The 22,149-nt window shown below is 41.7% G+C and overlaps 2 long non-coding RNA genes across 2 annotated transcripts in view; both read right to left on the reverse strand.

The window, feature by feature from the left end:
• Positions 1–1,135: 1,135 nt before the first annotated feature.
• LOC132336191 (uncharacterized) lies at positions 1,136–2,892 on the reverse strand. Its single transcript, XR_009488815.1, has 2 exons — positions 2,808–2,892; positions 1,136–2,239 (listed from the first exon to the last, which is right to left on the reverse strand). It is a non-coding gene; the product is annotated as an uncharacterized LOC132336191 (long non-coding RNA).
• Positions 2,893–14,791: 11,899 nt separating this feature from the next.
• The window catches only part of LOC132336209 (uncharacterized), a 56,720-nt gene continuing 49,362 nt past the window's right edge, over positions 14,792–22,149 (reverse strand). The window contains exons 3-5 of the long non-coding RNA XR_009488821.1: positions 19,689–19,869; positions 17,461–17,605; positions 14,792–14,833 (exon numbers count right to left, since the gene is read on the reverse strand). This is a non-coding gene — a long non-coding RNA (uncharacterized LOC132336209). The remainder of the gene's footprint in view (positions 14,834–17,460; positions 17,606–19,688; positions 19,870–22,149) is intronic.

Here is a 22,149-nt window from a genome sequence, read left to right on the forward strand (position 1 = left end):
GGGGAGCGATGGGAAGAACAGCGAGCCCGACGCCGCCCGCAGAGGTTCCCAGCGCCCCGTCCCCGCGGGGTCCCCGCGCTGCTCCCGCCCGGCCCCGGGAGCGCCCCCGGCGCTGCCGCAGCGCGGCCGGGGCGCAAAACCTGCGGCTGGTCCGGCCTTTAGGGAACTTCTTCTGTGCCTGCAGTTAAAGGACTTGAGCCGAGTTTGCACAAGCCCCGGGAGAACTGCGCTGCGTTCTGAAACTCGCGTTTCCAAGTGTCCCAGCCGCTTCAGCAAGCGGGGTAAAGCCCGCAATGCCATTTCCTCGCACCTGGACTGAAATTGCCATCTCCTAACCCCAGCCTCTTGCTGAACTTAGCAAAAACATTGAAGAGCAGCAGAAACTAACGAACTTAAAGCATTATGGTGAATTTTTTAGCAAATTATTCAGTTCTTACTGAATATGACATCTGTAAGGTGAAACTCACTGTGGGAGTGAGGGAAAGGTAGCAAGGAAATCAATATTATCTCTAGAACCTAACTGGGGTTTTAGAGATAATATTTTCCCCAAAATCTTATATGGGGGGAAAAAACCTAAACAAACACAAGTAAAGATCTATTTCCATAATGGTTTTCAGGTTGGTGAGGAATGACATGGCAGCCTACACTGAGAAAAGAACAGGCTGTGTCTTCTATGTGGTCCTAGAAAAACCTTCACATCTGTGTCAGCAAAATAGACTTTTGGTCAGATGAAGGCTGAAGTCGAGATTTCGCTCTCACTGGCTCGTCCTGAGAGCATTTCATTAATTAAAGTTTAAAAAAATAGTAAGGTGTGCTTACAGCTTTATGAATGAGAGACTTTTATCCCCGGGAGTTTTGCAATCGACTTGAATGGAGCCACCGTTTCCCTGTTCTGGATGTTATCCTACAAGATGTGACACAGTAAAGACTTTTATAAGGAATAAAGGTGCAGTGTTTTCACTTTCATAGACATTAATCATCTCTCAGCTGCAAGTCTGGATTATAACACAGAGTGAGAATCTGCTGCTCTATCAAAATGTCAAAAGAAAAGATGGTACATCTTTAGGAAAGAGTAAGAAAGACCAGCTCCCATCTGCTTGCCAATGCAGCCATTAATGTTCAGGCACAAGCTCTGTGCAGCTGTAAAATCTCTGATCTGTTTGTTCTCAGGGGACTTTAAACACAATCACCAGACAAGTGCAGGAGAAACAATTCACATCACACTACACAATTACTGTTGGGGCTGATTTCAGTAGGGATGGAGTCCATATCCTCTGCCAGGGGTCTTCAGCATCTTCCAGGGCCCCTTTAATCCACGAGCACACTTTCAGGACCCATTGTAATGGCTTAGAGCGATTTGAGTTTGAGTTTGCTTGCTGGTGGTTGAAACAAAGTTAAATAAGAATTTGTTATCTCATGACTGTGAAAATCCAGCTGCTTAGGGCAGTTTGAGCCATCCAAGATGGACATAAACAAGGACAGCAAAAAGCTGTGGCAAAACAGCTCTGAGGAGAAGGCAAAGTTGTGTGCAGAGATCAGCCAGAGAAACGTGACCCTGGGCTGTGAGGAAAGGATGTAGATTCTTCCTGTTTAACATCAGACATTGAGTTTTAGTGCTTTTCCAGGGAACCTCCAAGAGAGTGATCCAGAAACTGGCAGAGTCACCAGTGACATGAACAACTTCTGTTAAATCTTCCTCTGAGGACAATGAAGTGCAGGTAGAATTTCGGCTCTGTCAAGCTGGACCGTGTGAATCCCTTCCCAGGTCTCTCAAAGACACAGATCTCACAGTAGAACCTGGTGTTTCTGGTGTGTTTCTAGAAACCGTAAAGTTTAATTGTTCAAACGAGGCTGCTAACAGATGCTAATGGATTGCAGAGAAAGCAGGAGATAGGAAGTGGTGAGATGTTCAGGGCCAATTTGTGCTAATGAGAGCTCATTAAGAGGTTCTTGAGATAAAGGTTCTGTCAGGAGGCAGTTAGTGTGGCTGAATTTAGCGGTTTGTGCAGAAGATGGGTTAAAATCCAAGAACTATGTCCTGTTAGGACGAGACTGATTAAATTTTAAACGGCACTGACTTGTAGCCACTTACCGAGGTGAGGAAAAGGGAAAGGAGGTCTTCAGCCAACATTTTGGGTTTGCAGGCTGCAGAGAGGGAGGGCAGTTCCAGCCCCGAGAGCCTCGGAGAGGCTGTAACCTCGAGGGGAGAACCGCTGCGCTGGGACGGCTCGGCAGAAAGCTGTGAAAGTGATTTAAGAACGTGACCTGAGAGTTTTAAGATATAGTTCCATGAACAATCATAAAAATAGCCTTCCAAGGGAATGAGTCAGAGTACCCAATATTGCTGCTTACAGCCTTGCACTTCATGCTGAAACTTGAAAGAGAAACTGATCACTCTGCACAGAGCAGCAATTTTTCCAGGGATATGAGTAAGGCAAGATCATGGATAAATTGCTTATCAAGATGAGCAAAGCAGATGGGCCAGACACATGACAGTTGCAAAATGCTTTTTTTTTGGAATGATCTCCTGATTTCAGATGCTATGGCTTGCCAGCAGGTTTCCTTGCACAGTGGAATATGGTCTCTCCACATTTTGCTGTATTCCTGGCTGGTAGGACCCTTCTCAAAGGCATGTTCACAGCTCAGAGTAGCCCTGCAAAGAAGTTCCACTGTCTGCACACAAGTCCACATAAAGACCAAAAATGGCAGTTTAAAGCCCAGAGGTTCTTTGGGGCTAACATGTATGTCCAGACATGAAACTGTAACAGCCAAAGGGCACATCAGGCTCCAAGCTAAGTTCTACTTACCTGAAAAAAAAGTACTTTCATCTTCCAACATTTAGCCATGCTTTGTCTTTCCTGAGAGGACACAGAACCTCCCTACCTTCAAAGGGAAGAAAGAAAATATAAACTGGAAATGAAGTAATTCTGTGCCTGAATTTCTCATACTTCATCCATTGCACAGTTATTTAAGGTTCTTATATACTTCATCACAATACCTCATGATAATAAAACCCATCCCTGTTCTGGAGGAAAGCCCATGGGGTTTGAATTATGCATACACAGCAGGGCTGTTTCTCCTGTCACATAGCTCAATATAACTTCCCCTTACCCAAAAGGGGGATCACCTGGAGATGGGACACAAGAGGTTGGATGCAGGCCTCCCATATTCCAAAAAGTAGTATTTTGGCTTGGTTTAATAAGTCCTTCTACAGAAATATTCTGCAGGGGAGCAGGGGAAAACCAACCCACCCTTCTCTTTTCAAAGACAATTCTGTATCTGGCCATTCTGGTCTCACCAAGCATGTGGGAACCTCCCTTCTCTGCTGGCTGCCCATCCTCAGGACTGCCAGGCCCCTCAGCAGCACTTCCCAAACTCAGGGGCTGTGGCTATGAAGAGGCACAGCCAGAGCTGCAATATTGGTTCTTGGTGCTGTGAAGCTGGAAGGAAATCTGTGCCACTCCTGCAGCCACTGGAGAGAAATGGCTCCCTGTCTGTTTCCAGTGTCTCCAGCTTTTCCTCTTTGCAGGTCTCCTGCTAAATCAGTTCTTTCCTTGGCACATTTTGGTGTCCAAATCTGCTTTGCACTGATAGGTCTTTGCTTGGAAGCCTCTATTTATAGTGAGCTAAGGTGAACTGTCTTTTTAACTTCTGCCTTCAGAAAACATTCCATCCCACCTTCCTTTTATTCCCCTGAGGTATTAAACACAAATACCTTCACAATTTGGTTTGTTAAAGCTTTGTTTACTGACAGGCTTTGGAAAATAGCCATTTTGCTTTTGGTTTTAGGTGTTTTAGTATCTTTTAGCTGCTCATCAGGTGATGATATTGTTGTAAAGTGAAGCTTGTAGATAGAAGCAATTTGTTCAGACATGTTGAGAGCACTAAGCTGAGGCATGAGGAGAAATGAAAAGGGAAAGGTTTGGGAGGCTGCTTAAACTACTTCTCATTTGGTAATTCCAAATGAATATATGAATCAAATTACTTATCAGTAACAGCTCCTTGTTCCTGCTTTTGAAGTGGACAGAGTTTAATATGTGGCATATTAGACAGTGGAAACTGTAATGACTGGAAGGATGCACATTCCCTTCCTAAAGATTACAGATCAGGACTGGTTTTGCTGTTGTATTTCTGTTACTGACTCAGCAGTGCCTGTGGGGCTCTACTCTGTACACTGATGCTCTAACAGGTATTATGAGAGAAATGCTTTTCTTAGTTTCAACCAAACTTTGCCATTTTACCCTTGCAGCTGCAGATTCCCATTTTTCATTGTGGGCCACAGCTGAGGGCTGTGGCTTTGGAAACACCAAAGATTTGTGATGAGCTGTTAACTATGCTAAATTATTCATGGCAAATAAATATGTGACCAGTGAAATGTTCAGATAAAAATGAAAGTTACCATCACAATCTGAGATTGCTTTTTCATTCAGTGGAATGCTATCACAATTTGAAGTCAATAAAAAGTTGACTGTGAGAACTCAAACACATGTGAAGATGTCTTTGGGTGTTTTCCATGACCTGTCCTTTTCCATGCTGTCTCCTGGCTTCTGATGTGTCTGATGAAGTCAGATATCAACATTAGAGGATCTGTTCCAGCAGCTCAGACAGTGCTGGGCATCTGCTCAGTGCTGTGGGTGACCTGTGCTGTGCTGGGAGGAGCCCTGGTTTCCTCTCAGTGCTCCACTTCCCTGCAAACCAGTTCATGTTCTTGAAAGTTTTTCTCCTTGTGACTGCCAAGACAGTCTGTTGTAGTACTGAAAGGGCAGGAGTTTATCTTACCTCACTTGAATGCTCTGAAAACAGAGCATCAAAGCTCAGCTCAGTCAATTTCCTTCAGAATCCACGTGGAGAGTTACTAAAAGGGAGTTTAATAGCAGATACCTTCTCATTTATATGATTTTTTTAAACTGCACACCTAATTTTTCAGATTTCCTGCTATGATGATTCCTTTCAGATGTGACTGTGCAAATCAGTGCTGTGAATTCAGCCTTTTGGAAATATTACTGACCATTAAATGTCTATGAGTTCATGAAAACCATTTATAACAAACTTACTAGTTTAAGAATTTGAACAATTTTGCCAACTAGAGTGGTATTTCTATCATTAAAGAAACTACAAACTGATTTGTAGAGGCAAATATTGGAACATTCCTCTTTTGAATGTTTTTCACAAATTCAAGTTTTTATGGAAATATTTTGGGATTGTTTAATATTATTTCATATTCCATTAATAAAGGTATTTGACACAGACAATTAATTCAATTAGTTCCCACTCCACAGTCAGCCTGGAATCTTTTCATGGACATCTCTGGGTCAGCTCCAGCTTCACTCAACACAAGCAACAGGAAAACACAGGCAGGGCTGTGCACAGTTATGTTACAAGCAGGATAAGTCTTGAACAAAAGGCTAAATACACCCATTAGGGAATGTTTGGATCTGGACTCACATCTGAACTTGTGGGAGGAGCTGAATACTAATTGTTCTATAAATATTTAATATACCTAGCACTTTCCCATTGTGGAGCATCCCAAAGGAGGCATCTTTCCTTCTCTCACACATAAACACCCCTACTCTTCTTTCATTAAGGGATCCCAAATACAGTAATTAGAGCAGTCATCAAATTTGCATCTGGCTGATCAGTGTCACTCCAGCTCTATTCCAATGTAATTTCAGTGGCCTCGGGTGCACTGGTGAACATGGCCCAGGGCTCAGGTAATTATTGTGTCAGAGATCATTAAATGAGGAAAAAGCAAGTGAGACACTTTGTGGGATAGGAACCCACCAGGAAATAACCTGCTTGTAAACATAACAGGACCTTGTTGTTTTTCCCAATTTATACATTACATTTATCACAATTTTAAAAAGCTCAAATGCATGAATTTAATGTGTGATACCTCTGATTCCAAGACAATGCATGAATTTAAGGTGTGATACCTCTGATACCAAGACAAGCCATGGTACAGACACCAGCACATCAGATTGATAAATAATATCCCAAAATATTCTGGTTTGGGACAGAATTGCCATGCTGTGCTGCATGACTGTCAAAAATCCAGGTGCAGTTGTCACAGGGCAAAAGCTCCTTGGAGGGCTACTTGTAGGATTTCTGTGAGGGTGAGGGGCTTTTGCTCCCCTTTAGATACAGAAACTGCAATTACAGAGGAAGATGAACAGCTCCTTGCCTGTGACTGAGGAGTCTGACTGCCCACTGCTCATCCCCACAGAGCTTCCATGCTAAATGGTTGTCTTGTTTAATAATTTCAGTATTTTCCTTTGACACTTCACTTGTGAGAAAATCTGGTAACTCTCTCGTGCAATTTGTAGAGGGCTTCCAAAAAACCTGCACAACTTTCAGCCCTTGCTCATGCCCTGGATTCTTTTTAGAAGCCTGCAGTAATCAAGTCTGTTTTTTTACAGGAGCAAAAGCTTTGTTTTCTGCCATTTTTCTCTCAGCCACTTAGATTTTGTGTGTCACAGTTCTTCCTCTTTTCCTACAAGAAATGGGAACAGCTGGACATTGTTTTAATGCAAAGTTTTCATTACAAAATATATGTATTTCCCTTAGCTTCAACCTGCCCTCCTCTGTAAGCATGGTTTGAAGGGCCACAAGTAAGGAAGAGCAGCCTTTGAAAAGCAAGGATTGGCTGGAATATTCTGAGAAATGTCCCAATGAATTCTCTGTGTTCAATATTTTGATGACTGTTACAGTAACCTGGTCCTAGAAATAAATTAAATGCTGGAGTGGTCAACCAAGACAAGCTCTTTTAAAAATCTGCTACAATTTATGGCACAATGACAAATCTATCATGCAATGGTTGGGTATAATTTACAATGTAATGTACTAAAATACAGCCACCCTAATAACAAGCCATATAATTTACATGGGAAGGAAACAACCATTTGCCGGGGGGGAAAAAAAAATAAAGATGTCAACAAAGAGAAAAGGATTTCTTTTCAGCCTTCCCCTACTTCAGGTCTAATCTTGCCCCTGTGAAGTGCACTGCAGAAATCTGGATTAACAATGGAAAATCAGAATCTTGAAAATGGGCATTGTTAATCAGGACTGACACCACTAAAAATAATGTTGTAGTGTGGGACTGATGCAGCCATCAGCCCAAAGCCTGCAGGAGGTTTGTGTAGTTGGAGCATTCCAGCTCCCTGGGGAGGCACATTCTGAGGGGAAAGTTTCAAGGTTGCTGTACTTTGTGTAAAAGTGACTTTTCCCCTTCTGGTGGAATACACCCTTTATTTCCCTTTTGGACTACAGAATAATCAAGGATCTGACTACATCAGGTAGATCAAAATGCATCTACAGCCCCTTTTTGATGTTCAGGTGATTAAGAAGAGCACAAAACCAGGGCAATTTCAGAGTATTTCAGACCCTGGTACCTCCTCCCAGCTTCTCATGATCAGTTGTTTTTGATTCAAAATCAAGAAAATTTAGATTGGGGCACCTAAGAATTCTTCCCAGCTGCATTTGGTCCCATCTTTGTCTGTCTTTGATCATTTTCTTGTTGTAGTGGGTCAGTTTTCCTACTGGGAAATGTGTTCTGTGTGTAGGATTGTGCCCACACAGACCCAGTTCCCAGATCAAACTGCTTGTTACAAAATCAGCCATGGCACTGGTGATAATAATCTATTCTGATTTTCTAGTCATCAACTCTCATCAGGGTAAACAAGAATCTTTGCACTGACCTTAACAGGAGCTGGAGCTGATCCCAGATATCCTGGAGTTTGTAAGCCTGAGCTTTCATCTTCTGCAGTGATACAACAGTGATATTTATTGAAACTTAGCAGAAAGAATTGTTGTTATTAGAATGCCAGGCTAAATATAATTCCATCTTTTTAATGTGCTGGTGTGGTACCATTAATTTACGAGACAGCAGAACAGAGGGGTGATATATAAATCTGAAATTCTGATTAGGAAGATGCACCCCAGTTTGTGAATACCCCTCCAGTGACATTTCTTTCCAATAAAACAGCCTGTCTCCAAGACAGAGATGTTTCTTTTATAATCCCTGTTTATAAGATGCTGCTTTTTATGTCCAGTAAAAAACACAGAGGGACTATTGTTGATAAAATTGGATGGCTGGCTTCTTTTCTGCCATGGTGAAATCTTTCCTAGGAAAAGAGAGCAGAGATGACAATTTCAGAACCCTTGTGAAGCAGAAGGGAAAGGTGAGTGGTGAAAGAAGCATTATTTACTCTTTCAGTTGATGAGGTTTCCTGTAGCACTTGCCAGCCCAAACCCCAGGAAATTCTCATGCAACCAGAGCTTTCTGCCCAGTGACACCCAGGCAAATCTTATTTCAGTGTCACAGGTGGAACATGAGGAGGCAGGGGTTTGGGTGACATTGGGAGTGGACAGCAGGAAACAGCTCATTGTCTGAATGTCCTCCAAGCAAGTGACCAATCCAAGTTTTCATGGCTTGTTTTGGCTAGTGGAATTTGTTAGTGACTGCTCCATCAGCTGAAATTGTAGAGGGTCAGAACAGGATGGGATAGAACTCTGATCTGAGCAGCTCCACCACACACTCTGGTGACCTTTAGCAAGCTGCTTGGATTCTTGGTGCATCTCCAGGTGTTAAATGGGTTACTTTGAACCTCCTTTGCAAGGGGCTGCTGAAATTGAGAGTCTAAGACAGTGAGATTGTTCATGGAAGTATTTGGGAGAATCCAAGATATCTGCAGGGAAAAGCCCTCCAAAGTTTAAAAAGCTCAGATCCTCTTTTATCTGGGGATGGCCTTCTCAGTGTTTTGTTTCAGTCCTTTAAATTGGCAGATGAAGACTTCAGTAGAGCTGAGGCTCTTGCCTGAGGAAATTAGGCTTTTCAGGAAGCAGGAAAAGGAAAGCTGTTTTTTCGCTCCAGAGGAGCTCTTTGCCACCTCAGAGTGAAAGAAGCAGAATTTTTTTCATTATGATGATGCTGGAGAAGCAAAAAAGACAATCTGCTTTCTTTTTAGAGAGAAACATGGTGGCAATAGGAGAGAGAAGAGCCATCATCAAACAAAACCATACACAAGAGACAAAACCTTTAGAGACTCCTAACATTGACACTGGCATCCTGCTCTGGGAGCTCACAGAGCTGCTCAGACATTAGCTAATTACATTTGGCACAATCCTCTCATCTTACATGCAGGCAGACACATTAGGTTGCCTCCTTAGCTGGTATAAAGTTTGGATTTTGGCAGTGTGGCTCGTGCCTTCTAGCTGAGGACAAGCCCCTTTGTTTCCATTATTTTTTTATATGTGATATATAAATAAATTTCATTTATTAATGAAATTTCACAAGCACTGCCTGCAGTTCCATACAGTGAGAAGGACTGAGATGAAGGTTCCACCCTCTGTAACCACAGTTTAACCTAGAGCTTCCAAGCTGCTAAATTAAGATTTCTTTTTGTTGGCCACAGGGTAACACAAACAGCCCTGTCAATGAAACTTGACCCAGATCATGGTGAAACAATCCCAGAAGAACAGCAGAACTGGGGGCTCTCAAAACCTCTTGAGGACTGCAAGGAAGTTTAAAGAAATAGAAACAAATGCTGGAATTGAGGTTTCAGGGATCAGGAGACCTGGTCATGCTTATCTGCCAGAATCACTGCAATTGATTTCTCTGAGCACCAGATCAGGCCCACAGAGTTTGTGGAGGGAAGTTTTTCAGTGGATTTTGAGATGGAGGAAAAGAAAAGCATGGACAGGGGAAAATATGATTTCTTTACCTGTACAAGTGCTAATTTATCACTGCCACATATAGAAAGAGAAAAGCAGGAGCTCTACAGAACTTTAAGAACTTACTTATCTTTAATGTCTGTAGGTCAAAGAAATCTGTGCTCTTGGTTCTTTTCCCTGAGAAACAATTACCTCTTGATAATGAGGAGGGACAAAATAAGGCCATTAATCAGTAAAATATTACACATCAGTGGTCACTGTGCTCACCTGGCCTTGTTTCCCCTTATTGTGGCTGAAGGACAAACAGCTTTTCTTCCCAGAGTGCCCTCAGGAAGCTTTGACAGGCAGGGAAGCAGTTCATTAAAATAATCAGCTAAGAAAATCACTAGGTCACCAATTCCATCATCCAGCAACTGTGACCCATTAGGAAATACACACTTGAGCCCAGACAGGTTCATAAATATCACATGTTTATCACTGTCTAGTTCAGGGGTGTCATTCTACTGTCTTTCCTTGCAAAGTGATGGCAAACATATGCTGAGGTAATCAGGGGAAAATGTAAAATGTACCTTCAGCTGGAAACCTGGGAGATGCATCTAATGATGCTTGGTGTTTCAATACTGAGGTTAGTAAAGCAAGAATTAATCCATAATCAGGAAATAACTCCAGAATAAACTCAATGCCAACTGTCCCCCCACCCTACATGAATAACAAACTTAAAATAATTAATGCAGAAAAAAAAGCCTTAAATCTTACAACTACCTCGAGTTTGTATAAAGCAGAGCAGAACTGAAGAGCAGATAGAGTCAATGCTGTTTAGAGATGGAAATCAGGATATCTGTAGTGAGTAGATGCTTCCTATACTGTAGGTATTGTAACAGGAACATTATAAAACATCAAGACAATACAGAGAGTCTGATCTGGACGTGTTGGGTGCTAAAAGTTTGCCTTTGTAAGGCAGGATAACACTTGGTATGTGTAAAATGCAGAATAAACTGCTGCCGGTGAGAGAATTCTCTTGGTCCTGCAGTCAGGGGAACAACTGTGATGTGAGCACCAAACACGAGGTGGCATCGTTGCCATTTTGGTCAGAGTGTCTGGGTACACCGCACAGAGGTAACGCTGTCAGTGTGCTCTCCTCCCTTCCTCCTGTCCTTCCTCGCCGGCCAATAACTTCCAGAACAAGAGTCGAGCCCAACTTAAGATCTTGAGAAGGAGCTGGGGTTTTTTTCAGTGTTGCTGAAGCAAAAGGTGTCTGGAGTATTTCCAGGGTCTGTGAGAATTTACAAAACATGAATAGCTCAAGGACTGGGAGCAACCCCCCTCCTCACAGCTCAAGTTAATGTTTCTCCTCGAGTGTCCTAACAGTTTGTGACAGATGTCACTTACACTGAGGTGGTAAATAAATCAACAATGACATAATAATCAAATGATACTGATTAATAAGCCAATGGTTGTCATAACATCTTTCCCCTGAAGAGTTCAAAATGTACTGTAAAAAATGAAACTTCATTTAATAAGATCCTAAATGATTTAATCTGGAAACTTTTCAGTTACCAAGGATTTCACCCACAGGTGCCTGCTCTCCCCATCCTCATCCCACAGGGAATCAAGAACTGGGCTCCTCTCACCTCCACAGCTGCAGGAGATCTGGAGAACACACCTGCAGAGCAGCCAGAACCTTTAAAAAGGCGTCTGGGTGAAATTTCAAATCAGGATTCTTCCATATTTTTCCCACTTTCCTGTACATATTGGCCACCCTTCACACACTCTGGGAGTCAGGCAAGCAATGCAGGAAACCTTTAGCAGAAAGAGCAGCAATAAAAGAGAAGCTTTGGGGAACAAATGCATGTCTGATTAATAACTCAGAGTTTGCCTGGCATTTCTGCCACTTCACAGCCTGCATAAGTTCCACAGAAAAAATGGCTCTTTGGGGAATGCAGCACTCAGTGTAATTCTGAATGAATCATAGAATGTTTTGGGTTGGAAGGCACCTTTAAAGAGAATAATGCCAAAGAGCTTTACTTTATTGGACTTGAGCACCAATTCCCTTTGCTGAGCATTGAAATCAGGGCTTCTTCATTGTTCATCAAATTCTGGATGACAAACTTGGGTATGAAAGGAAATAATAAAATCCCAACAAATGCTTTCATTTTACTACAGATTTGTCCTCTTCATTTTTCTCTATTTATTTTGTTTGGCCTCTATGGATTTTCCAGGGCAATCAGTGCCTGTTCTGCCACACTTTCTGATTGTCTTTATTATCCCTTTTCCCTGTGCTATCATCATTCTCCTCTCTCCGTGTGCTGAGATAAATCTCACTGATGTAAGGGCTCTGCAACACTCAGCCTTTTCCATTTCCCTCTGAATGCAGAGATACAGGAGGAGAATTACAGCTTACAATAAAAATAAAACTCTTGTGAAAAGACTGCCATTTTTAAATGTTCTGTCTAAATTCTGCAGTGCTGCTTTGACAGTCCTGAAGACTGATCTAAACCTTTCTAGTCTGTGAATGACTGGGCTGTGGCTTCCATTGCACAGGCAGAGGATTTGGCAGTACATCATGAGGAAGAGCTGCCTCCCACCAGTTTAGCATACATGGTACTGGGATAGGAGGAAAGGGGTGAGAAATTTCCTCATTAAAGCAGGAGAAAAGGAAACTCATGGTTCTCAACTTCAGCAGGGCCAGTTCTACACTCAGTAGTGTCCTGCTGGTGTGGACGTACAGTCCAATCCTTATTATCCCTGGCTGGATTATCCAGGTAACTGGAATCATGTCACACACAGCCCTTTTATAGCCCCTCCACGCACTATTTTGAGAAGGGAAGTTCTGCTCTGTGCATTCTTACACTACACTGCTCATATTTGTTTGTTTTTCTCACTTCATGAGAGAGCCAAGACAAGCAGCACGCAGCAGTCAAGTGTTCCTCTGTGATTCAGCTTCCTTGGCAGGCAGAGCATGGAAAAACCAGCCCCATTGTAAACGAGACAAGTGCCTGGGGAAAGCAACGCCTCTGTCATGGCTTTGTGTCTCCACGAGAGGGGTGACCAGCCTTGTCGGAGCAGGAACAGAGATTTCAGTCCTCACAGGCAGCCCTTGGCAGGGCAGGGCTGGCACAGGGAGCTGAACACATCTGTTCTGTGCTGGCAAAGTCAAAGCTACCCAGGGGTTCTGTGCCTCCTTATCAGTTTTGTCCATCTTCATCAGGTTCTCTTTCAGTTCTCATGCCCAGCTGTCTTAAGCTTTCCATCTCACTTCCAAAATACTTCAATTGTTTCAGAGCCTGTTATTCCTGACAATATCACCCTTCCTGCCTGCTGCAAAAAACCAAACCAGCCCAGCCATCCAAAAACAATCTGTGTTTTAAACATGCTCATACTTCTGCAGAGTTAACTGGGAAGACACTAAGGAAGGCAGAAAACAATGGATGTGAAGAATATATTCTATGTTCTGCCTGTGGGCATTACTACCAGCTTTTGCAGTATCCTTATACATCCCTATTTTACAAATATATTCAAAGTGTTTACATTTTATATCAACTTTAAGCTGTAGGTAAGAAAATCTTCAGAGTCAAACTGTAGACTGTGTGTGGGCTGAATTTATTATTCAGTTTTTGTGTGAAAAGGATTACAATGTCCAGAGTAAATATAACCACTGTATATGCCCAGAAGAGTCATTCAAAATAACCCCAAAACACTGCTGTAAATAGTTAACCTGTAATGTATTTTTGCACACAGGCATAGAACTGTCCATTATCATTCCAGTATTTTTATTTTAATGTCAAATCACATAACTTCATCTTTAAAAGGCCTGGAAACAAAATCTGGTCAAAAGGAAGCTGAATTGTATTACAAAAGTTAAAAAAACAATCTCTTCCTACCTCTCAAGGCTCACTGGGGTGTCATGTAAGGATCAGGCTGCTCCTTCATGATTTTCTGCCTCATATTGGCAATGAGATGGATTTGCTTTTAATGGAAGAGCTTCCAGGGCAGCTAAAGCAAGAAACTGACATCCTGTGGTAACCATTTTGTGGCAAGCACCAGTGTTGCTCAGAACATACAGCAAGACCTCTTATTCTCACTAAAAATTGAAATTTAATATAATGTACAGGCAGGGTTTTTAAACTCAAATGTATGAAATAATTCGATGTATTAAAAAAATGGTAAATGACATTAAATTTGGATTGTTATCATCTTTCACTCCAGCCACATCCTGGCAGGGAAGTGCCCTCACATTGCATTAGGATGTACCAAAAGTGCTGCAAGGTTTCTGTGGCCTGTGCTGCTCTCGTGTCAGAAAATGCTCCCTGACATTTGCATGCCAAGTGCTTTGCATGGAGAGGGCTGAGTTTGTAGAGCACATGATGTGCTTCAGAACCAGTTCTGCGTCCTCACCCTGCCTTCTGGGCCTCTGCTCCCTTGGTGCTACACTCTCATAGTCCTTAATGAATGGCAAGTTCACCCTGTAGTTCTTCTGGCAGCAAAGCCTAGGACATAACCACCTTTAAAATAATGCACACTGTGCCTTCTCCAGGATGTGAGACATTCTACAGGTGCTGATAAAACCCTCTTAATACTGCACACTTGATGTGGCTATCCAGGTATAAAACTTATTTCTCCTGACCTCAAAGGGAAAAAAAAATCCTTCAGCAAAGTCTGTTTGTAAGAATGGTTTGTCATGTTGATCTTATAGCTGTGGAAACCACCACAAAGCTGAGTGATGAGGGAACACACCTCATGTTAGCTGGAAATGTTATAGAGAGAATACAGAAAAAAGCACTGGTGGAAATAGAAACAATTCCTCAGGAATAAGATAGAACATTGCTTTTTCTACAGGATTTCTTCCATTTGCAAAGGCAAGATTTATGGAGTATTTTCCAGAAAGTACATACTGCTTGCACAGCAGCAAAATGGTTATTCCACCACTCATGCAAAAAAAAAAAAAAAAAAAAGAGCACCTATTATCTGAATTTACTGAGTGCTGAATTAGGTTGTTTGGGAGGGAAAAAAGAATAAAAAGAAAGAAATAAAAAGGCATAAACTCTGTTCTGATGAGTTACTTTCCTTTGTCACTCAGAAACCCATCAGGTAACATACCTGCAATCCAACCTTCTTAACCACCTTTTTGTTTATGGACACCTTTTGACACCTCTTCATGTTTTACCTGTAAGGATGACAAAAACTATTCTGTAAAATCTTGCCAACTTAGTAGTGATTGCTCTCTCCCTTCCAGAGAGGATGCCACTTATGCTGCCCTGAATGAGACCTCCTAAAGAAACCTGCTACTCAGTATTCCTGAAAATTAAAGTTCCTTCAAAGAAAAGCAGATTTTTAGAGAGGTTTTGAGATAGGTACCCAAATACAAATGTACCCAATTCATTAATCACTATTGAAAAGATAAGCTTTGTTCTTTCAGTTGTGAAAAACCCCAGCCATTAAGTAGAAGACACTAAGTATTTTTTACATTAGATACTTACAAAAATAGTGCATTAGAAAACAAGGTAGATTTGAACAAACTATGAAGAAAGTCTTGTTTTCAGTGCCATGCTGTGCTAGTGGCATAACTGTCAAGCCTGGTGAATTCCTAAACCTCCTGTATCACTTTGCCATTCTTCTTTTAAATGTCATGTGGAATTTAATGCATTTAACACCATCAGGTATCTAATTACATCTCTGTGTCTCCTTATCAGCATCCACCACCACTCCAGACACCCTCAAGCAGCCCTTCACTGGCTGCAGTTTCCAGACTCCCCCTCTTTGAGCAGATCTCTCTCCAAAAATACCCTTCACTGTTTCTGCCTCCCACTGTAAGGTGAATGCTGTTCTTCTCCATCCCTGGAACACTTGCAAAGTCAATTTAACTCACTGGTTTTCTACAAATTAACGTCTTTGTTGTCCTTCCCATTGCTGTTTCATTCCTGCTTTGATGCCAATCCCCTGGAGAGACAGACACACCCATTTTCTCTGTCTTATTCCCTCCAATCACTCATGCAGTAAAACACCTGTCAGGCTCCTTGGCAGAAATCCCAGCGTTAGCTGTCAAATCCTAAATCATCCTCCGAGGTGCTCGGTGTGTCCCACATGGTAATAAGTGACATTTCCCTGAGCACACAACACCTTGAAGTTGTAATCCCCAAACTCAAAAGGTCTTTTTCCTCTCTTTTTGGGAAGCACTGCATACAGAAGAGGAATGGTAGCTGTGTGAAATAGCAGCCCAAGCTATTTCTGACATGGTAAAAGTCAGAACTTTGCTTGGAAGAGCCCGGTCCCTTCATTCATCTCCACCTGGAGAAACTGAAGACAAATATTCAAGCTTGTCTGTATTAATAATAATATTTTTGAAATATTAACTTCCATAGCTGTGAGCTAGTCAGACATTAATTAGAAAAGAGAAAAAAGCAAAGAAGGATTCAGTAATTCCACCTGACTTTGATTTCTATGCCTTAGTTAATCATCTGTGAAATAGGGTACTATATTTACTTGTTCTGCAGAGATCTAACAGTGATAAATCAGTTGAAGAGGCATTGTTCAACCTCAAAGAAAAGCCCCAAATTCAGGAATAAGTTTTATAAGGAAGATCCTTTGCACAAATACTTATATCCTCTTTTAAAAAATACATTTTTTACGGAGAAGTCAAAGCTAAACTGCTGTCTGGAAAGCTTTGGGGAAAAAATATCCAGTTAGTGTTTAATCTCTCATACAAGTCCCAGTTTTCCTCTGCATTGTGAAGCAAATGTGTGTCATCTGAACTAGTCTGCACACACACATTGCTCATTACACAGGAGCCATGAAAAATTAGGCTTGCATTTTGTACATGTGGATCACATACTCCCTGTCTGTGGAAAATGAGATTTTTAATTTTTCTTAAAATGGGGTGAAGAAAGCAAGCTTAGAACTCCAATCTGCTCTGTAAAACCTTTTACTGATTGGGTGGGGGCTGAGTGATAAATGATACTTCCTCAGCAGTGACCTGTTGCTCTACCACAGCTGCCACCACTGCAGCTTCAACATTTACCTCTGTCAGCATGATGTAACATTTTAACCTTTGCACTAATGCAGCTCCTCACTCAGCCACCAAGCACTGAAAAATCCAATTTGTATAAGCAAAGGTACCACAGGACAAAAGGCTTTGTATTGAGTCATGAATTCTTAAAAGAAATCTTTCTGTCAGAGTCACGCTCAGCTGTATCTACAGATTATCTGCCTGCTACAGAATCTCTTTCCCAGCTTTGAAATATAAATATGTGCCCATGTGGGTTAGGGTTGTGTGTGCTCTCAAAATTATGTCTGTATGAGCTACATGAAGATCTGTGAATTTGGGGTGTGAGGCTACAAGGCAGCTGTACTTGTAATCCATTAATTGTTTTGCCTTCTATTCTGTTAAATTGTGTTTGCACTTGAATATACTTCCAGCAATATATTGTAGCAATGAGTTCCTAAATTTAATCATGCTTGAAAACACTTCCCATTGCTTTAAATTTTCTGCCAGATAATTTAATTTGGTGTGCAATAAATCTGGTGTCAGGGGAACTTGTGAATAACCACCTAATCACTTTTTTTCCATGCACTCCATGACATTAGAGAGATCTGTCACAACCTTGTCTCCAGCCATTTCTCTCCTGCCCTGAAGAGTCTCAGTCTGTTTAACTGGTTCTCATGTGGAAGTCATTTCAGATCTGTACCACATCTCACCATTTTTTTTTCAATCAAACTTTTCTGCTTTTTAAACCAGCCTGGGTGAAAGGGAAGGAGATGAACTGATAAAGCACTCAAAAATATTTATATTTTTACCATAAATACTTTCTTTTTAGCCTCCTCTTCATTCTTAGGGTTCTTCTTGCCTTTTTGACAGCTCCTGAACAGTCCCAGAACTCTCCCCAAATGGCTCCAAGAGCTCCTTCCTGAGTGGTAGAGTGTAGCAGAGCACGCTGTCAGCCTAATAATGATAATATAAATATCAATTAAAAAGCAATTAGTAGCACTAAATGGTAAACGTGCCTTTCTGGTCCAGTTTGACTTGGAAGGAAACAAAAAGATTTAAGATTACCTAGTTTTGTACTGAACTGCATTGAGAGCCAACAGATAAAGACTCTGTCAGGTCTCTCAAGTGGTCAGAGGCAAAAGGAAGTTTGCAACCAGGAGCTGCAGAACTGGAAAACCTGGGGAAAATCCAGGGCTCTGTGCATTTATACCCTGCTGCCAGCCTTGACCTGGGAGTCTTGCTGACAAACTCTGCTTTATCCCAGTCTATTGGTTGGTCCCCATATGCAAAGGGCTCAAAAAGCCATTCACCACACACACCAGGAGTGCTTCTGTCCTCCAATTTATCAGGCTAATTCTACATAATTCTACTCTTATGCCTCTGTTATACACAGACACATTTTGTCTTGGCTGAGAACACAGACAGAAAACACAACAGCTTTGGAGAGTTTTACCCTGCAAGTCAGAGCATAAACTGTTCACTGTTCTTACCAACCACTCATGAATAATTTAAATACACGTTATGTCAACATTATTGTATTGACTAAAAAATGTTGAAAATCTAAATTACTATTTACTTTTGGCAGTCTAAAAGTTCAGAAGCAAGAGATCTTTTACAAAATACCCATCACTGTCATACATAATTGATAGAATAAAATCAGCTACTAAATATCACTTAATAGCTGGCTTTGTTCTGTAATGATAATGTATATGGAATTCCTGTTGAGTTCAGTGGGATAACCCTTCAAGGGAAGGCTGTGGGAATATACATACATCTATTACTAAATGCATTTAATTTGCATATTTATTAGCCAAAAGAGAAAAAGGGAAGAAAACACAGATTTGGCTGGGATCTCAGTATTTTCTCCTGGTTGTGCAAGCTGCAATGAGAGAGGAGGATGCTGTGCTGCAGGTCTGACTGTACCACTCCCTGCTGACTGCACAGGGACAAAGCCAACCCAGGATTTGTTTATGGTGCATGGCACCAAATTAATAGCATTCCACTGAACTGGTTATTATTTCTTGAAATAAGAGAAACAACAACATACAAAGGACAAAAGATCCCCAGCACCTCACTCCTTCCCCTTGGATTCCAGCAGGTCAGCATGGAATGGGTTAAACTGTTGGATTTGAGAGCCAAAGCTTCTAAAAGCCAGTGTGTGGCACAGAGCTGTTGGAAAAGGTGTTCAGTGGAAAGAGGAGAAACCAACATGTTACATTCTAGTCAGGGAAAAAGCCCAGCTGGCACCATGTGGGCTCAAACAGACACATCCAATTATTTCTGTAGCAGGAGCTTTTAATTGTCCCAGTGGGTTCTAGGCACCTCTCAAGGTTTTTCTAGTATTGATACATAACTCTGTGTCCTCAAAGAATATTCTGGATGTGAAATTTCCAATGGGCTTATCTTGATGACGTGCCCAGTGCTTTCAAACTTAGGAGAATTCTGACATTTATCCCATTATGTTGTGGATTCTTGGGGGTTTGGATTCTACAGGAGCTTCTAAGTTTTGCATGTAGGAAAAAACTGCGCAAATTTAAAACGTTGAGCTCATCCTTTTCCAAACCAAGATTATCTTTGGCATTCAGCTTGTTCCATGTAAATATATAAAGACACATTTGCTGAGTAATTGGGTTAATGAACTTAGAAAAGACCAGATTGTGTGTTAGTGACTAATCCAAAGTACAGAGAAACAAACATGGTACAAGCACTGCCTTCTCTCTCTCTCTTTCCTAGGCCCACTTTTACCTTGGCTGATTGAATTTTAATTTTCACAGGCTTTCCTTAAAATGAGCCCAATCCTGAGAGCTACACCACATAAAACATCTTATGAGTTTAGAACTTGCTGAGAGAATGGCAGCAAGGCAAATGACATGTGATTGTGCTTCTGCACATGTGCACACACAAAGTGCTCTTCAGGATTCAATCATTTAATGTTAAAATTTGACAGCTGCTGTCAGTAAAGACAGTCTGTATGACCACCAAGTCCTGAAATTCTCAGAATACAATTTCAGCAGCTGAGCAGCAGCTCTGGGTGTACCTGTGATGAGTCTGTGTCACTGTGGATTTCACTCGTGTCCTACCATGGCGAGCAGGACACGAATCTTCCTTTACACTTAACTCCAGGGTGGTTTGGAATCCAGACACTGGCATAAACAGTAATAAACCACTGTAAGGTCATTTTTTTTTCTTCTTTCCTGACTTTCTCATGTGGTTGTCTCCTGTGGGAAAGAAGAAAGACTGAAGTTTAAAAAGCAGTATGTGAAATGAAGGCAGAGCCAATAAAACTGTGTATTGTTTTCCTTCCTCCCCTTAGCTTTTCAAAGAATACTTAGATGCATTTCTAAATTGTTAATGACTGCACTTATTAGCATTTATTAACATTGAGAGTTGGATAGTTCTGTGCTTATCAGGATATATAATTTTCATTCATTTCTAATATGCTTACAGTACTTTATAAATTATAATACAGTATTATTTGTATCCACAAATTTATACTACTGCTTATTATTTGCAATTAAGCATTTATGTGAAATCAGATTTGGAGGCAGAGGAAATAATGTGACTGATTTGTTTGAGAACAGATGCTGACACACTGCTGGCATTCCATTCTTGTTTTCACTTGTTTTCTGTTGGAATCATGCCACTGGAGGTGGTAGGATTATATACCTGAGGCCAGAGTTAAAGATGTGCTTCAAATTCTGTTCAGTTTTTCCTGGGTTACCATATTGTCAGCACAGAAATAGTAAACATTAAGTTGAAAAGATTCACCCCAGCGAGAAGAGTTTTGGCCAACGTAGTGTAACAGAAAGCTGAGCTTTTTACAGGCTGTGGGGGCTGCTCATTCACTGCATGAGTCTCTGACCTGTTTTCTCCTTCCATCACTCTGTCTCTCAGGCATACTTTGTTCCTTTCCCACCTTTTCTAACTGTTCAATTAGGGGCCATTTAGAATGCTGGATACTCAGTGTCACTCTAGTAAATATGATACTTTTCTGCTGAGAATTACTCAGCCTGTCTGTACTACTTGATTGGTTTTTTTGATCTGGTTTTTTTTGTACTCTCAGGAGAGATTTTATTCCTTATTTTTTATTAATGGCTACATATTGTTGTCTCAGTTCATGACTAGAGCATAATGGCATCTCTGATGACTGTGGAGAGTGAGTTTTCCAAGTTGAGGGTCAGTTCATGAGAGGAAGGTGGTACTTGGGAGTGACAAAAGCCACAACAAAGTGATGAGAAAAGACTGCTGGAGATGGATGAGCTTTTGAGGCACCAAAGCTCCAAAGGTCTCTAATCTCCAGAAGAGTCCCCCCGTCCTGCCGAGCAAGGATTTAATCATCACCCAGAGCGGGCTGGCAGGTGGAGGACAACTCCAGTGTTACAATGGGCATTACAGGTGCAGTGGGAGCCAAAAGACTGAAGACAACTCAGTGATCAAATGGAGAGCAAAGCTGAAGAAGGTTGTAAGTAATAGGTATGGAGTCATGAAGAAACACAGCTACTTCTGCTGAGTATAATTCTATTTTATTCTTAGTGCTGTGGGGTCCCACACTGGGGAAACAAAAGCATAGCACAAGCTTACCAGGTTTTTCTTCATTTCTGAGGTAGCTATGAAACCTCTCCAGAGTTCACTCACCTTCCTCCTGCCTTCTAAAGGTCCTCTTTTTAAAACCACTTCAAGCACTTTTCCCCCCACGCTTGCCAAGTTTACAGCTGCTCACTTTAAGCATTATCCCTTTCAAGTCCATCCAGGGGAACTGCCTCAATAGCAAGGAATGACAGAAACTAGAAACTGTTGCTTTTGAAAATCACTGCCCTCAGATCACCCAAAGGCCTTTGAGCTGACTTACATGTTTATTAGTTCCTTTGACTCCCCCACATCAGAGGAATATTTGGGTGGCTGGAACTCAGTTCTTTCTCACGTGCCCCAAGCCTGCTGGGCTGCTTTCTGTGTGCTCTTCTTCCTCAGTGATTCCTGACCAAGTATGTGGAAGTATTCTCCCCCTTGCTTCACAGAACTGAGGTGGTGCCTGCCAAAATTCATCACAACTTGGGCAGTGTTCTGATCTCACACTGTTAAATTGATTGATTTCTCTGTTGCCCACCAACTTAATTTTTAAAGGTGATTTCACATTCTGCTATATTCAAGAGTTCAACATTAGTATCTCCCTCTGCACTACGATAACAAAGGACAACAATGCCCCAGATGAACTGGGAGAACTTTCCCTTATCTCTTTCAGCATCACACAGGAGAACTATTGGATGTCTTGAGCTTGGCATCACTTTGTCCAGTCCTTGGTTCAAATCCACCCTGTCTAATTCTAATTTCTAGCAGTACTGGCCTCACTGTGTGGGCTCAGCTGTCACTGCCCTGCAGCTGCCTGCTCACTGCTGAATTCCACATGCTCTTGGAAGGCTGCACTGTTGAGGAAAAGGGAAGGTGCCAGGGCAGCCTGTCAGTGAGCTGGAGGGAACAGGCAGGGTATTCCTGCTGGAGAA

Source organism: Haemorhous mexicanus, chromosome 19 (assembly GCF_027477595.1).
Source record: "Haemorhous mexicanus isolate bHaeMex1 chromosome 19, bHaeMex1.pri, whole genome shotgun sequence".
Lineage (NCBI taxonomy): Eukaryota > Metazoa > Chordata > Aves > Passeriformes > Fringillidae > Haemorhous > Haemorhous mexicanus.